Source organism: Nematolebias whitei, chromosome 20 (genome assembly GCF_014905685.2).
Source record: "Nematolebias whitei isolate Nwh7 chromosome 20, NemWhi1, whole genome shotgun sequence".
NCBI lineage: Eukaryota > Metazoa > Chordata > Actinopteri > Cyprinodontiformes > Rivulidae > Nematolebias > Nematolebias whitei.
The window spans coordinates 31,039,361-31,054,743 of record NC_056517.1 but is presented as its reverse complement, the minus strand read 5'-3'; the positions used below and the strand labels follow the sequence as shown (position 1 = coordinate 31,054,743).

Below are 15,383 nucleotides of genomic sequence, written 5' to 3'. Positions count from 1 at the left end.
ATACCCAGTAATGACTGTGCCAAATGGGCCTGGTTGACTTGCTGACCATTTGCCTTTTACTTAAAGCTATGGAGGCTGATGACTGTATTTAAAATATTCAGTTACCTAGGCAACACAAACGTGGAAAAAAATGAACCCATTTAGTAATTTTAGACACATGTGAGCTGATTAAATCCCAACAGTATTTGATTTTTTTTTTTCTTCAATTTGTCCTGGGGTGTTATCTTGTGAAGAAATAAAAACAATCTCGTAAAAAGTTTTTCCAGAAAAATGACTTTGTGGAAAGCAACATTTTCTAATGAAGTTATTTTGTTAATCATTACAATATAAGTGCCCATGAGTCTTTTGTTTTCCTTTAAATATTATATATTTGATGACAAAAGTAAAAACATACTGATCCAGTTTAAATTTTGTAACAATTCAGTCTGCATTCAAAAGTATGGCAGGTGGTTGTATTATATAATCAAACACTCATAACTCCACTTTAACAGTGTTCATCTTGGACAAGATGTCATTTTTACATATTACAATTAAAACGAAAGCTGTCTATAACCATTTGTATAATACTGAATAAGTTATTTACAATTGAAAAAGACAAGTTTAAATGTCTAAAAAGTCCTTTAATGGGTTTAAGTGGCTTTTTAGCATTTAATGACTAGATTGAACATGCATTGCTGTTCTCCATAATTATATTCCTACTTGTCAAAAACAAAATCATTTATGGTATCTAGAATATGAATTTTCCTATCCACAATAACTTCCAATAAGTCAAACGTCACTCTTCTGGGGGCAGTTGATGTCTTATTTGTATCAGTTTTTTTATAACCAAATGTTAATTACAGTTTTCCTGTCCAATTAAACAATTAAGGATATGAAAAATAGTTTTTAATAAGAAAAAATAATCACAATTAAAATATCAACAATGTAATTGCTTTTAGTTTCCTTTCGCCTGTTTTATGTCAAAAAAAATTTTGGTCAAGTTCTTAATAAATTTCTGAAACAGCTTAGTTGAGCTTTATAATCACAGTTGAATCAATAATATGAATATTAGACACCCTTAATTATATTGTTTTATAAATTTGTCATCTAGATAGAAAAAAGTGTATAGGATGTCTGCTGTTGAAAGCCCATGATATATACATGACAGTAAAAGTGACATTTGTCTTAAGAAAGAATGACTTTTGGCATGTCTGCAAAGCCATAAAAGCTTTATTATAAGCCACTTTAAACCAACATGAGACCAAAGTTCTGTTTAATACAATAAATAAGATAAACATAAAACAAAGTAGTAAAAGACATACAAGCAGCCTGATTTTTAAATCAAATGTTAACTATAGATAGGACGAATAGTATCCTTGATAGCTAAAATGTTTATTTTGAATTGGAATCATTGAATTATCTGAGATAAAGATCTAGTCTGTGATCAATTTGCTTGCCAAAGTTTTGCTTCAAAATGCTTTTTTTTTTTTTTTTTACAGTTTTCACCGGCAAAAACAAAAAATTTTTTAAGTCCCAAATGGCTTAAAATCTAATGTTGTAGTAGCTTAGATTGCACAGCATTTTTTTTAAATTTAATAAAATCTGTCTATGACTATAATATTTCATGAACCACTGGATGGATTTTAATGAAACCCTCAATATCGAATTATTTGAGGAAGTACAACAGCTGAGTAATCTGAAGAAAACCCAATTTAAGATGGCTGCCGCAGCCAACTGAACTTAAAAAACACACAATTGGCTACAATTCAATCGATTTTGCAGATATTGTCCAAAAAAATTTGGTGTGGTTGTAGTTGAGTTGTTCACAGTGCATATTCAAAGAGTTCCTCGTTGCACAAGATTTAGCTTCAAAACGCAACATTATTTGTTGGAGTTAATCCAGTTTTTATCAGCAAAATATCTCACGAGTCGCTGGATGCATTTTAATGCAAGTTGCAGAAAGTAATCAACTGACAAGCTTTTTGAGTCAGTCCAATTTATGATGACTAGCTACCACAGCTAATTGATATTAGCCAACAGAAAAATGCCAGAAAGTCAGTCAGATGAGAAAAATAAATGTAGTAGCTAAGATTCATTGACACATACTCTGAGCATGGAATGAATGTTATTTTTGAGGTTTGACCAAAATGCCTCTATCATTTCTCAACATAAGCAGATCTTAGTCTCTAACTCTGGCATAAACTGTGGCAGGTGAAACGAAAGAAGAAGCAATGCTCAACCTTCAAATTATAATAAAGAGTTTAAAGAAATGAAAGGGCAAGTTTTAATAGGTTGAGTAGGTCTCAGCGACTAATATTCATTCAATACAGGTTAATCCCATTGAGTCTCGGGGACTCGATTACAAGCGAGACCTGATTTCTTTAACAAAGAATAATGACAACAGTGGATAACGACGACAACAGTAGACAGTCACAAAAGAGGCATGCAATTTTTTTTTTTTTTTACTAATCAAAACAAAATAGTAACCAAAAGGACAGTCAAAAGGAAAAAAAAAAAAAGCTAGATTATAAGGCGGTGTAGAAAGCTAAAAACAGGAATATGTCTGCATTGATTTTTGCCAGGAACTTAACATATATAATACATTATAATATAATATAAACTGTAAAATAAGAAACTGAGGTAAGCCTACATAAGGATTAAAAAAAAAAAAAAAGCTTGTGTAAGACATTTGATTTTGGGGGTGGCCCCCATCTGCCCCCCCCTTTTGAAACACCCCTGCGCGAACAGTCAGTTCTTACTCCTCAACCTTTTTGAGGACATGACCTTAACATTGACTAGAAGCTGCTCACCACTTGGAGGTGGTGTTGCACAAGTTTCAACAGAAAAAAAAAAAAAACTTTCTTACATTTTGACTGTAATACTGTAAATCAAACCAATCTTTAAAAAGAAGTAGATTAAAATAATAATAACAAAAAAAAAAAAAAAAAGCCCAGCAATAATACATCTACGTTTCTTTTGACACCATTTGCAGCTCTCGGAACTCAAGTCAAGTTTCTAATGATCACAAACAGATGCATTTTAACTTTATTTTTTTTTTTTTTTATAATAAATCAGTTTTGCTCCCAGCCTATTGAGATCATTTAAACGCATCATGTAAATGTTTAAAAGCGTCATTTGTACATGCATTAAATTGTAATTTTCTACCTAAGGCTGCTTCACGTTTCGTTCTTGAGAAAGCATGAAATGTAGTTTTGCATCGTGCACGCTTTAAAACAGCGTGACAGTTAAATGTCTGTGCTGATTAATCAAACGGCGAGCATCGTCATCCTAACAGGTAAAACGGACGTGGGGAGGGGGAGATGCATACGACTCGCCCCCCCTTCGGCGGTGAGTCGCTGGAGCCCCGTGATTTGGTTTGCTGTGGGGGAGGATAGCAGCTACCAGTCACATAAACAGTCAGCGTTGGTTTGCAGAGCAGGAGGAACATGGCGGCGCAGTCAGCCAGCAGAAATGTTGTTTCACTACCGCGAAGGTCAGCGTCGCTTCCATTAAACGGATTCTAACAGCGAGGACTCAGCGAAAAGTGCCGCGTTGTGAGTAGACACGTCCTTACCCACCACGCAAGTGGGGGGGAATGTATGTTTTTTTTTTTTGTGGCGAAATCCACGATTCGGTGCGAGAGACGGCTTCAATCTCGGTTGTGTCTTGACAGAGGCTCTCGCTTCGGCGTTAGCCTGTTAGCGAGCGTTAGCTTGGCGGCTAAGCTAACTTGTGGCAGCGGTGTTTTCTGCAGACAAGCCAAGTAGACGAGGCGGGCGTCAAGCTTGCAAAGACGGGCTTATTGTGCGCTGGAGCGGCCGCGCGTTTGCTTCATAAAAGTGCTAAATTTGACGTGCACGCTTACTTTTCGTGTGTCGTTTTTATTTTTTTTTGTGCTGAGTTAGCGAGAGACTGTTCCGTCAACGCCGGACGAACTTCGGCTAGTTTTTAACTGGAGCGTTAGCATGCTAACCTGCGTAGCCGCTGGCTAGTTTCGTTCTTTTTTTTTTTTTTTTTTTGACAGAATATAACCAAAACCGTCTTAAACAGTTTGTGACAAGCGAGTGCGGTGGTTTTAACTAAGCTTTTGTGACAATTTTGCCCTGTTAGTTTACCCGAGGATAATTTTATTCCGTTTGTTTAGGGTGCACTAACTACTTTGCTTCTGTCGTGTTTGCATTTATTCTCGATGCTCTAAACTACCAGTTTACGTCGTGCTTTAAAGCTTGAAACGTATAAAAAGTTAAAAAGAAAGTTTACGGGAAACCGTAGAAACTCAGGTATGTCGTGAGCGCAGTTTTTTTTAAAGCGTTACTGTATTAAGTATAGAAACGTTACATTAGTAACTAAGTATAGAGCAAGTTTTGTGTTGCGTTATTTTATTGCGTGCACAACAATGTCACTGTGGACACATGTGTAGAACTGCACTGTATTAGATGAATATAAAAGCACAATTTGGAGAGTGAATCTGCTTCCAACATTTAAAGGGATAAGCAACTTGTGCAAGTCCTTTTTTTTTAACTTTAATTCTTCGCACTTGTGTTGTTTATTCGTCATGCAGGTTAACACAAGGTCAGCAATGCAATCAAATGTTCAGGATGAGAAGAACTGATTTGACTCTTAAAAACAAACAAGATATACTAAGCATGCAGTAAGGGTACAAAAAAAGTGAAAAATAAATATAAAGTCCAAAAGAAATATGGTAGAATGCAACTGTGCAAGTAGGATGAATTTGTACAAGTATTTCACAGGTGGTAATTAAGCTTAAATGCACATGATATATACATTACTTTGTAAGTCCTTGGCTAAAAATACAAATAATCACAATTTGACCTACTGTGTAACTACTATGTAATTATCACTCATTGCAAAAGTCTAAATTGTGCACCTTTAAAGGGATGCATTAGTAAATTTGTAAGCTGCATCATTTTTGAAAAAGCGGGTTTTGTTTTGCATTTTATTTTTACCTGAAGCAGCTGGTGCAAAAAGAAAACCCTAGGTACTTTGCCTTGCCTGAATCCTGCATACTGCTCATGCGCGCAGCACATTGTTGACACCGATACAATATATTGTACAGCCTTGTTTGAACCCACAACTGACCAGAGAGAGTGCTTTCAGAAAATCTAAGGCACTGATGCAGCATGGGGGTGCTGCTGCTTGGAGGTTTTAGCCGTGTCGCCTTGTGCTCGTGTCTCGAGTGCAGTGCTCCTTCTAAAGGGGCCCTTCTGCTCGACTGATTCAGGACTATACAGGCAGACAGCTTGTGTCATTTCAATGAGTGTCAGCACTTCTCTCAGTAATGCTGGAGGAACGCCTCCCGTGGAACCAGTTGAGCAGCCTCTGTTGCATCACTCTGCCCACCTGATGGTGCACAGCACTCGTCACATCACCGATACGAGCTTTAACACGACGTTGTTCAGCTGCTGTTTGGCTGCGACTTCATTGCTTTTGTAGAGAATGCGTTGGGACGGATTTCAGTCATAGCTGTCAAATGGTCACACGGAAGGAAAGATTTAGATTAAGATGAACAATGTTGTTGTGAGAAACATGTATTTCTGAGTAATAACACAGCGGTGCTAGTCGGGGCATATAAATTAATTACTGTCCCAGCAGGTGGATAAATCAGACTTCTTATTTTGTGTGTGTGTGTGTTAATTTGCGATCTCCAGTGAAGAGCCTCTTAAACATCCTGGCATTGTAAAACAATCAACTGAAAGACGTTCTGTGCAATCACCTTTTTATTCTGCGATAAAATAGTTGACCTGATGAGAATGGTTTCTTCTAGAAAGTGCCCTTATCCATAAGATGAGAAGTCAATGGTTTCAGTTTGAAAGTGAAGTAAACTGTAATGCATGCGTCACTGTTACTGGATCTTGTAAACTGCAAGCGATTTTGGACCATTATACATCTGTAACGATGTCAAATCAGGGAACATTTCAGGTAGAGTGGGTTTTCATCATTTTAATAAAGCACCTAAGATGAATCGAATAGATCCACCCTGTGCTTTTTAACATATATGAAAGTATGTGTTGTAAATATGTCTTGTATCAAGAATACATAACTATGAGAAACTGACTCTTTCAAAGCATTCCTATCTGCAGATTGGAAAACTAGTTTTCCACCTTGAAAGAAGCAAAACGATTCACCTATGCTGGCTCGTTGCTAACTTTGAATGTAATAAATAAGTATGACGATCAAGCTTCTGACATCTGTGACACCTCCCTTCATGTGACAAGGAATGCAGTCCTGTTCTGATTCAAGTTTGTGTTCCCTCAGTGTGGGAATATGCAGCTACTCTTTTTTTTTTTTTTTTTTTTTTCTTCTTCAACATGAAGACACCATAGATTTGTTTAAGAAAATAACAACAAAAACAGAAAATGGTTGGCAAATGGCGGGTGCATTCATGAAAAGCACATATCCAACTACATCCCAATTGTGTGAATGTTTACAAAAAGATCCGCAAGTTGTTTTAAATTAATTCAGCACACGGGTCTGGGTGTTTTTCTGAAAGTAGTTCCTTTGATAGTACGCAATGGGTGTGTCATAGGGTTACCTGTCCTGTAACATGATTCATATACATCCGCTCTCTTGCTTACTAATTGCAATCAAGAAACTGGGTTTTAAGCAGCCATAACATTTCTTTCAAAAGTCATTTTCTTTTAGTTTTATTTTAGCTTCTTGCCAAATAAGTACATGTTCATTAATTTAGAAATCCATAACAATTAGTTTGACTGCTTACTTGATATTAGTCCTGTCATCACGCTTGCAGTGACTTTTGCCCCGTTGCGTCACCTGAGTGATACAGTGGTCAATCGTTTGACCCTTGTTCGGTTGTACACGCTGCAAGTCGTATGCCTGTCACTACCGCTTTAAAAAAAATAGATTGATATGTTCCAGACCTTCTGTAATGTTAAAGTAAAATGCAATATTATTAGTAGTAAAATGCAATTCCTTGTTGTTAGAAAAAAAAAAACTGATTAGGCTTCACAAATCAGACAATCTGAATTGGAGTTTTCTTTCGTTGTCTTTTTTTTTTTTTTTTTTGGTTTTCCAAATGTAGTTTTAAGTTTTTCTCTTATTGCCAGAGAAAACATGAACAGAACAAGAAAGAATCTGAAGGCTTGATGACCAAATACAATTTGAACATAAACAAACCTTTCTTAATAAAAAGTATTGATTAAAAAAAGATTTAAAGAGTCCTGTAAAACCATTAGGGGGTGTAACGGTACACTAAAATCACATTTCGGTTCAGTTTCAAGGAGGGCTCGGTTCGGTTAATTTTCGGTACAAAAAAAGGCCAAAATAAAAACTTACAAAATGTTCATTTAGAAAATATGCCAAGTAAACAAGTTCAGTCATTACAGACTTCTTAGCTGGAGGTGATCTGGTGGATGAAGAAGACTCAGCTGCTGTCATCCTCAGACTGCAAATAACACAGAGATGTTAAAAAATCGAGTTAATAAGATTATAATTTTAAATTAAAAATGTTAATTAGATCACAATAATACAATAATAATACCTCTTCTTGCACGGTCATCATGAGGTGGTTGAATATTCTCTCTTGCTCATCATCGATGTGGCAGGGCTTTAAATCTGGGTTCTGTTTGTTGACAATATCAGTTTTAGCTTTTTTATGAAGTGCTACTACAACTTTTTGGCTGAAGTGTTGACGTGATGGGATGTCGAAGGCAGCGGGTCTCAAGTTTTTACCTATATGCTTTAACTTAAAGCCGGCACATCAACAACATTCGGACGTAGATCCAGAGCTTTAAAAACTCCTGCAGCTTGCGTTATTGCTTTGGACCGATCTGGATGACCTGATAAAGGTTGTTTAAATGCTGCTGCTATCGGTCTTTGCACCAAGCTACGTTCACGTTCGGTTGATGCCGTTTCAAGTGCGTTAACAAGTTAGACGTGCTGCCTGCTGGAGATCCAATCTCTGTGAAACAACGTCGACACACAGCTTTGGATTTGTTCACTTGTTTTTTAACAAGAAAGTCATAATGTTCCCAAACAGGAGACCGCAACGAGATGGCTTGTTTGGTGCCCGCTAGGCTGCTAATGCTACGCGTGCTGCAAGATAATGGCGCCAAGCTGAAACACACATAAGAACTTCAGTTCCGCGGCGCATAATGTCGTTAATAAAATTTAATGAGTGAATAAATAACTGAAACGGTACACACGTGGACTGAACCGAACATGCTGTACCGAAATGGTTCAATACACCCACGTGTAGCGTTACACCCCTAATAACCATCAGAGCATTACAAGAATACTTCAGACAAACAAAGGTTGGTCAAGCATCTTCAGTCCAGGCTTTTCTTGTGGTTCCTTTTAGCCATAATTATTGTTCCAGAGGAAATCTAACTCGTCTGCTCTTTGAACAGACTACTTTCTTTTTGGTGTCCACATTTAGGGCTGAGTACTGTTAAAAAAATGAGTACGGGTACTTTCACTTTGGTTTCGGTTCCTGAACGATACTTTTTTCTGTACCAATTTTATAATTAATATCAATTCTAACAAGAAGAAAATGACGTTCCACATTACAGTACAAATCTTTTTATTTTTTAACTTCGGTATTTTTCCATTCCAAGCAGTTTTCTTAAATAAAAAAAGAAAAATAATTTCCAGGTCAAAAGAACAGTTGCAAACCAGTGACACGGCAGTGTCTATTGATCACTGCTACATACTGAGGACCTTTTAACTTAACAGTTTTTCTTCAGAAAAATCAACATGTCTGCTTTCTGTGGACACAAACAAGCTCGCTCCTGGCTGATGGTGTCTCCAGCAGTAGAACATGTTCGCTCTGAGGGTTTGGATGATGCTTGCACACAGAGATACCTGGTTGCCAGGTTTGATAGCATTGGCATAGTAGTCACATTCCACCACCAGGTCACTGGATTCACTAGCTGTATTTACATGGACATAAGTAATCGAATTAAACGGACATTCGGAATAAAAATGTGTCATGTAAACTCCCCATTTGGATTATTCTTTGTTGATTTAGCTCGATCCGAAAGAATTTGCCATCAAAATGAGATGGGCGGTTTATGCCGATTCATAATCCGAACGGTGTGCATGTAAACACTTAAACTGTTAATTTTTTTCCAATTGTGGAAAACTGACCTGACTGCATGTCTACCTCACATGTTTCCGGCTGGCTAATGCTAATGTTGGGGAGGCAAAACCGGTCAGTGAGCGACACATTTCTACTAGAAACTTTGAAAGAGATCAAATTTATCTGCGTTACCTGTAGCTCAATCAGGGAGTGCAGTAACGTCTCCTCTGTCATTAAAACTGATTGTCTCCCAGAAAAACTGAAAACTAAAGGAGACGGAGCCTTTTCTTCTGTGGCTCCAAGACTCTGGAACTCCCTTCCTCAAACTCTCTGCTCAGTGGCTTCTTTTAAAGGCCATCTAAAAACTCATCTTTTTAAATCTGCCTTTGCTTGAGTTTGTTTTGTGCACTTTTTTTAATTTTTGTTTGTCAAAGCACTTTGTGATTTTTTAAAAAAAATTTATCTTGAAGTGCTATATAAATAAAGTTTTACTTACTTGCTGCACAGAAGTCTGTTGGAGTCAGCCTCACCTGCATCACGAAGGACCCCACTCACCCAGCACACACACTTTTTGCCCTGCTCCCCTCAGGAAGGAGGTTAAGCATGAAGTGTAGAACCACTAGACTGAGGAACATCTTCTGCCTTGAGGCTGTTAGACTCATGAATCTCTAACCAGGATGATCACTGTGTTGCTTCTGATCTGTTTCTGCTCACACAGACTCATGTTCGTGCTGCTGTTTGGCGTATTGTTTTCATACTATTAGTGCTTAGCATATTTTTAGTTGATGTTTTTCTTAGTTCATATCTTAGATTTTATTACAGTTTTTCTTTTACATTTTATTAATCAGCTGATACTTCAATGAGAAACTGATTTTACAGATTTTATTTATTTTTTAACAACAATTGTCTGAACTTCATTTATATTTCAGAGCAGAACCTCATGGCCAGTTAAAACAAGTCTGTATTGTTTCTAGGATATTGTTCAAGGGTATGTTTTTCAATAAAATAAGATTGAAAAATTGAAGGTGCATTGTGACCTTATAACACTTGACAGCGTCGCTTATAAAACAAAATCGGTTTCAGCCAAAATCAGAATTGTCAGGTCAGACTTTTTAGAAATTGGTGATCGGCAAGAAAACTGCAATCGGTGCACCCCTAAAATTTAGCCATTTTACTGTTCGTTTATCACGGTTTTTCAAAATAAGAATGCTGCATGAATTGTTTATTTAAAATGTTACATTATTTAAATTCATATAGTTTATTTAAGAAGGGAGATTGGGAGTAACAGGAGTGTGATTGCAGCCTGGCACTTCTCATGACAAAGTTTACTGAACTTGAACTTGACTACTGTATCCCTACTTGGCAGTTTTTCACTTATCATGGGTGGGTGTGGTCCCAAACACCTGCGATAAACGAGGGACAAGTGTTGCTGATAACCGCATCAACTCTCCTGCTGTCCTTCGGTCAAAATGACCCATTGGGCCTCAGTTTCAACACTGGGGTCTTGTGTCATTTTGACCCAAGTGCAGCAGGACACAATCGGTCCTAATAACTGAGGCATTTTGTATGATATTTGGAAGTACAAAAGAAAGTTAAAACCTCAACTGAACTGAAAGGTATACATGACGTACATTGTGTTCAAAGAACAAACATGTGGCTTCTGTTCAAGTTTATCTTCAACTGATCGGATTACAGTAGGTTACCTGTCCATCACACACCACGAGGTCAAAACTGTATTCTTGACATGTTGCACTCTTCTCCTTATCTGTTTGCCTTGTCTCTCTGGGCATCTCACCCTGCTGTCTCTGCGTTTGTGTCGTCATGGAAACAGCAGTGTGACAGGTCTTGGGTGGGCGTGAGGGATGAACTGTGGGGTAATGGCCGGGTTTTGCAGCACGTAGAGGGGAGGGTGAACCGGTAAAGAAGAGACGTCTTAAGTGAAGCGGAGATGGTTGATGGAAAGCTGAGAGGGCTTTGACATGGAAGAGATGAAGTGGGGATGATTAACTCAGTCTCTGCTTTAAGGCTTGTTGTTATTAGCTGATCTCAAATCAGCTTCGCTGTCTGTTAAAATCAGCCTTGTGAACATGAGCTTGTTAAGGACAGTCGTTGCATTAATACATTACATTTGTCTCAATATACATCCAAGAGGTGACAAACTTCTGCATCTCGTTCAGCTCTGGCACTATATTTCCATTTTGAATGATTTGATTGTAATTAAGAGCGTTCACACCTGGTAGTTAAATGTGTACGCCAAACACTTTGTGTGCCGGCAGATCAGTGTAACAGAGGGTCTGCTGACGTTTCTGTAGAGGTTACAGTACATTAGCTATGTTTACATGGACATAAGTAATCGGATCAAACGGCCGTTCGGAATAAAAACGCATCATGTAAACGCCCCATTCGAGTTATTTTTTGTTTATTCAGCGTGATCAGAACGAAACGGGTGGTTTACGCCGATTCATAACCCGAACGGTGCGCATGTAAACGCTTGATCTGTTTGTTTTTATCTGATGGTGAAAAACTGACCTGACTGCGCATGTGCGACTATGTCATTTCTGCTTGGGTAATGCTAATAATATCAGCATGTCGGGGAAGCAGAACTGGTCGGTGAGCGACACGACATTTCTACTAGAAACTCAGAAAGAGCTCAGAATGATCTGCATCACCTGTAGCTCAGTCAGGGAGTGCAGTAACGTCTCCACCGTCATTAAAACCTGTCACGGGTCCATTTTGGGCCCTCAGGTTTGTTTACGTTCATCCCGGAAGTAAACCAGAAGTAGAACTTCTTCTTCTGTGGTTTATTTAAGGAGAGTTTATCACTCTGTGCATGTCAGTACTGCTGTTCAGAACAAAGCCCGCTGCGTGTAAACGCTCGTCATGAACAGATTGTGCCCATGTAAACGATACATTTGAATTATTTAATCTGAAAACATTTCAATGCGGTCAAAAAAATGTACGAATGTAAACATAGCTATTGAGACATGAAAAATATAATTATTTTAATGTTACCGTGTTTCAGAGCTGTTTGTCACACAAAATTCTTGATAAGCTTGATTATAAAATGCAATATGGGAGAAATATAATTCAGCAATGAATAACTTTAGCTTAGTGTCAGAGCAAAGAGTGAAGATATTGACATCAGCGCTGCGTTTAACAAGCATACTTTTTATTTTTACAGGTAATAACTGCAGCTTGAGTGGGGTCATGTCAGTTCAGTAGGACGTCCTACAGTGGGGCTCAGGACGGATTGCGTTCAGACCATCTTAAAAAGTGGTTTGAGGGAAAGCGTTTTCAATTTGAGTTCAGGTGATCGGTCTATATTCAAGGATTCAAGGTTCTTTTTGTCGTACACACTACATGCGGTACATGTGGTGGAACAAAATTGTGTACACAGGGTCCCAGTTACATCCAATAAAAGTAATAAGAATAAAAACTAAGATATGAATTAAGAAAAACACTTAACTAAAAATACACTAAGCATTTGTAGCATAACAATACGCCAAACAGCAGCACGAATGTGAGTCTGTGTGAACACGAATGAACACGGCAACATGAAACAGATCAGCAGCAACATGAAACAGATCAGCAGCAACATGAAACAGATCAGCAGCAACATGAAACAGATCAGCAGCAACATGATGTGATTTTTCACAGTGATTATCCTGGTTAGAGATTCATGAGACTAACCTGCCTGAGGGGAACGGGGGAAAAAAGTGTGTGTGCTGGGTGAGCGGGGTCCTTCATGATGCAGGTGGCCCTCTTCCTGCATCTAGAGGTGTAGATGTCTGTGATGGTGGGGAGACTGACTCCAACAGACTTCTGTGCAGCCTTCACCACTCTCTGCAGACCATGTCTTTCTGCAGCTGTGCAGCCTCCATGCCACATGTTGATGCTGGAGCACAGGATGCTCTCCACTGCACACCTGTAGAAGGAGGTGAGGACTGAGTTTCCCAGACCATTTCGCCTCAGCTGCCTGAGGAAGTAGAGTCTCTGATGTTTGTTTTTTTTATCAGGCTGGTTGTGGTGTTGCCCCAGCTGAGGTTGTCATTCAGGTGTACGCCCAAGTACTTATAGCATGTACATGTTTTTCAATTTTAAGACCTGGAGAGGAGCAGATACATATTTTTTTTTCCAGTTTAACACACAACCTTCAGAACAACACAAGATTAAAACTAGTTATTACACAATTGTTTTGAAGTCATGTTTTAAATCTCGATTAGTTAAATCTAACCATGCCCCCCCCCCCACCCCCCCCAATAGAGACTGAACCTGGGCTCCAAGGATCTTGAAGCAATCTAATGATTTCAACTGTTCATGCTCTTCCACTTATCTAGGTCAGCTGCAGCAAAGTGCATATTGATCTCTAAAGCTAGATGATATTGTTGTCTGCTGCTCATTGCTAAGAAGGTGCCCTCAGCCAGTTTGGCTTGAACAGAGAAGACAACAAAGGTCACATGATCATGTAAGAGTGCTTCTGCAGCTGCTTTCCCTTATGCTGTGAGCCTTGTGTACTGGTGCTGTACAATATGGTAGATTCATTGTCTGAGTATTGGGAACGTGTAGGTAGATCCTCTTAATTTCAGTAGAGCTGGGTGTTATGGATGGATGTAAAATCATAAGGGAGTGTTATTGTAATTATATATATTTTTAATTCTATTAATTGAAGTTATCGAAGGTGAAGCAAAAAGAAGCCCAAATAGCCGCAAAGATACCACACGAAGCTCTGAATCGATGTTTGTCGAGCTGGGGTAAAGATTTAGGAGTGTGTTGCCTTAATCTGTTGGGGGAATTACTTTCTCCCTGACACAATGTGCTCGTAGCAGTGTGTGCTAGCATGTGGTTGGCACCTTCCCCACTCCCCAGGGTGAAATCCTTGGCACTGAGGGAGGGAGCGAGAGCTTTGACTGAGTGAGCTGCCTGCTGGAGTTGGGTAGGTGGTCTGAAAATCTGCAGCAGAAATCAGCTCCTTATTATTATTATTTTTTCTACATTTTTGAAATAAGGGTAAACTCGCACTTAAACAGCCATTGCAGGATAACGAAGCATGGAATGACATGTGCTAAGCAGCAGCATTTCTCACTTGCTTGTTAAAGAGCCAGAGGAATGCAGGGATTCAGTTTCAGGCTTTAAATTGCCGTACACATTGTGAGGATAAAACTCTGACCAGTGTGATTCCATTAAACACCCTCGCCCCTACTCTGATGATTCAGTGTTTTTTATCCCACCTATATGGTTTTCTTTATGGTGCACTCTTATTTTTAAACTGGACAAGTCTTAGGTAACCAGATTTTTATTTTTTCGTCCATGTGTAGTTGGGATGTATTTATTTAATCAAGGTAGTATTTACAATAAATTCAAAAGCGTCTTTGTTTTCTTTCTTATTAATCGCCTATAAATTATTGTACATTTTCTGGAACCTCATGTAACTTAAGAGTATAAATGAGAACTTAACAGCTGAACATACACGAGCGTCTCAAAAAATTATAATATATAAAATGAAATATTTCAAGCCTTTATTTCTTGTAATTTTGATGACGATTTTGATCTTTAATATAAGTTTCACTTTCTGAAATGACTGACTTTTAAAAAAAAAAACTTTTTCACGATTTTCTAATTTTTTTAGATCCACCTGTACACATCGTAATCGAGACTTGAGTCACTATTTTCACGTACAGCAATGAGTATTTACCATTTTACACACGTTGCATAAACTAAGAATTGTTTACCCAATTAATTAATCCCATAATATTTAAAATGAGATTTTTAGAAGCATTTGTTGATTGACACAAAGCAGACTGGTTATCATATTGTCTCATTTCAGAAAATACTATGATATGCAGGACACCAGATGGGTCATTATAAGGTCGTATTAGTACGTAAAAAATTAGATTAAAAATGCAGTATCCATTTGAGTTTAATTCAGTTTTCTATTTTACTTTTTATTTATTCATTTATTATAAGTGAAGGGTTTAAGGATCTGTTTGATGCAAACAAAGCAGTTCATGGTTTACTCCTTTTTTTAAGACTGCACCTGCTGTGTTGGTTTTAATGAATGAGTTCATGCTTTACCCAGATGCTGCAGTTTGGCTCTTTCATGTGTTTTTAATTTTGGATTTTAGAATTTTAAAGCCTCTAAACTCTGGCTACACAAACACTGTTGGAACACAAAAGTCAGACATGTTTTTATATATGATTTTTTTTCTATATATTTTTGTCTATTTATATAGAAAATGGCTTCAGCATCAAATAGCAACAAGGACCGACTGCATTTTATATGTGCAACGTGCTTCATGCAAACCTTTTTATTTTGAGTTACAAAATTTCAAATATTTTTGTTGTTTTC

General features: G+C 37.9%; 1 protein-coding gene across 1 annotated transcript in view; it reads left to right on the top strand.

Annotated features, from left to right (window-relative positions):
* Nucleotides 1–3,404: 3,404 nt before the first annotated feature.
* LOC119426411 (nuclear receptor coactivator 2) overlaps nucleotides 3,405–15,383 on the top strand; it is a 33,880-nt gene continuing 21,901 nt past the window's right edge. The window contains exon 1 of the mRNA XM_037693975.1: nucleotides 3,405–3,533. The gene's annotated coding sequence lies outside the window, so the exon portion shown is untranslated. The remainder of the gene's footprint in view (nucleotides 3,534–15,383) is intronic.